The sequence below is a fragment of the Gavialis gangeticus genome, unplaced genomic scaffold, assembly GCF_001723915.1.
Source record: "Gavialis gangeticus isolate Ggan-Ray unplaced genomic scaffold, GavGan_comp1, whole genome shotgun sequence".
Taxonomy (NCBI): domain Eukaryota; kingdom Metazoa; phylum Chordata; order Crocodylia; family Gavialidae; genus Gavialis; species Gavialis gangeticus.
In genome coordinates, this window is record NW_017728993.1 from 42,220,371 (window position 1) to 42,222,990 (window position 2,620).

The 2,620-nt window shown below is 49.6% G+C and overlaps 1 protein-coding gene across 2 annotated transcripts in view; it reads right to left on the bottom strand.

Moving 5' to 3' along the window:
* Nucleotides 1-94, bottom strand: part of ARHGAP29 (Rho GTPase activating protein 29) — a 102,970-nt gene extending 102,876 nt beyond the window's left edge. For both annotated transcript variants that reach the window (XM_019501640.1, XM_019501638.1), the window contains exon 1: nucleotides 27-94. The gene's annotated coding sequence lies outside the window, so the exon portion shown is untranslated. The remainder of the gene's footprint in view (nucleotides 1-26) is intronic.
* Nucleotides 95-2,620: the final 2,526 nt, after the last annotated feature.

Here is a 2,620-nt window from a genome sequence, read left to right on the forward strand (position 1 = left end):
CGCTGCACCCCGCGGCGCTTACCGACCTGCGAGGGGCCGCCCGGGCGGGAGCAGCATCCGCACAGCTGCCGCGGGCCCTCCGCACCCCTCCGCCCCGGACACGCCCCCGCCGCCCCCATTGGGCGGCTCCGCGCCAGGGGGCGGGGTTATGCTAATATACGACAGGTGGGCAGTGCTAGAGGGGTCGGGCGCCACGTGCGCTCTCGGGCGCAGCCCGCGCGCCGCCCGACCCGCCGCGCTGCAGAAGTGACGAAGATCGCTTCCTCTGCTGGTTCATCTCTGTGGTTTGCCCTGGGCCGCTTCGCTCAGGGCCCTGAAGGAGCAGCGCGGGGCTGCTCGCTCCTGGCCTCCTGTGGGTCAAGACCGAGAGTAGTTGTTGCAGGGGTGCGTTGCTCCGAGGAGACGGACGTAAATGGCATTGAGTAGTGGACGGTGAAGCCCGCCAGTGCGCTGCGGCCCGGACGCCCCACCACTCTTGTAATTAGCTTCCCACGGGACAGCGCCATTGGGAGGATCCGGGCTACACCCTACTTTATGGAAGTGGGGGACTCCTCCCTGGCTTGCTCCTGTGGCCTTTGGCTAAGTGACCTGAGGGCATCCAAACCACAAGTCTCTGGGCTTGGGCCTGCATGGAGGATGCCTGCCAATGGATTTGGGAGTGTCAGAGGTCCAGGGCTGAAAAGTCTGCAGTAAAGGATACTTGCTGGTTGTAGCACCACATATGGTGTTTGAACCATTGGGTGTTGCTCCATTGAGAGGATTCAGAACTGCTAATTTGACCTGGAATAAGAAAAGTTTTACAGAAAACAACAACCTGTGAGCCTGATCCAACCACACAGAAAAGGCCTGATCCAGCCATGCAGGGATAGGGGCTAACGCCACAGCATAGGGATGGTCGCTGCAGCCACAGGGCAGCATTGGGCACTAGCCCTGCTGGCCCCATGCAGCTGTGTGGGGCATGGAAATTTGGCAATGAGAGAGTAGGTGAGAGTGTTAATCGCCACTTCTCTCCCACTGCCAAATTTCCAGAGCCGTGAGGAGCTCCACAGCCCAGATTATGCGGCTCCTTGAGCTGGATCTGCCCATGGGCTCAGGACTCAGCATCTTTGATCAGTTCAGCAAGGTGATCCAGTTGCCACTGGATCTCAATTGCCCAAGCTGGTTGCCGGCATCCCAGTGTCTCTCCCAGGCCAGCCAGTGTCCAAATAGCAATATCCAATTGCCAGAAATAAGACAGGGTTGGACCCTATGTCCTGGTAAGAAGCCTTCTGATGAGAGACCTACCAGGAAATTAGGTTGCCCCAGCACAAAGCAAAGGAGAAGTCAATTCAGTGAATATCGTGCAAATAAAATCCAGGCTATGTACAGGACTAATCAAGTGGGAAATGGGCTTCCAGAAAATGAACCCAAACCACAAAATGCAAAAACTAGGTGCAACTTACTTTGTTGTTGATCAAACAAACAAAAGAGAGGCTTATGCATTGTTAGCTGACAACAGGAAGTTTATTTGTACTGGTGTGATTCTACATCAGCCATTGTTCCTGGTTTTGTGCAAGGGAATATTGGAAGGGGAGAGGAGTGCAAGGTGGGCAGTCCTAGGCAGAATCAAGTTACTCAGTGTCATGTTTTCCTGTGCACTGTTGGGATTTTATGTGAAAGGATGTGTCATAAACTTAATAGAGAGCCCAAATAGTATGTGTAATATATTATATGTAAATAAATTATGTATGCAAAGAGTTATTTGTAAAATATGTTCATACTGCCGAATCAAGCGCACAAAAGTTAGTGAAATGCTAAATGTAAACCCAACTGTTGTACTGTTTTCATGGGAAGAGTTTAATACCATCATATAAGAACTGTTTGGCAGGAGCAAGTATTGAATCCATTTCTCCAGTGTATTATTCAATTTCTTAAGACAGCGGTTCCCAATCTGTGGTACATGTACCACCAGTGGTACGCAGACAACCTGTCAGTGATGCACGTTAACAGATTTATTATAATTACTTTATATGACAAAAAATTGCTGATGGTACTTAAGGTTGAACTGAAAAATGTGCTGGTGGTACTTAAGGTTGTATGGTTTTAAATTGGTGGTGTGCAATCTGTCAGAGTTTGGGAACTGCTGTCTTGAGCCATAAAATCATGCATTCTCTTCCTGTAATCCCTCTCCTCATTCACTATACCCTATAGATAGAATCATAGAAAATTAGGGTTGGAAGGACCTCAGGTTATCTAGTCCAACCCCTGCTCAAAGCAAGACCATCCCCAATTATATCACCCCAGCTGAGGCTTTGTTTAATTCGGTCTTAAAAACCTCTAAGAACAGAAATTCCACAACCCCTCTAGGTAGCGTGTTCTAGTGCTTCAGTACCTTCCTGGTGAGAGAATTTTTCCTAATATCTAACCTAAACTTCTCTTGCTGAAACTTAAGACCATTGCTCCTTGTTGTGTCATCTGCCAACACTGAGAACAGTCTAGCTCTGTCCTGTTTGGAACCAACCTTCAGGTAGATGAAGGCTGCTATTAAACCCCTGCCTCCCCTCAGTCTTCTCTTCTCCAGACTAAATAAACTTGGTTCCTTCAGCCTCTCCTCAGAAGTCATGTCTTCGAGCCCCTTAAC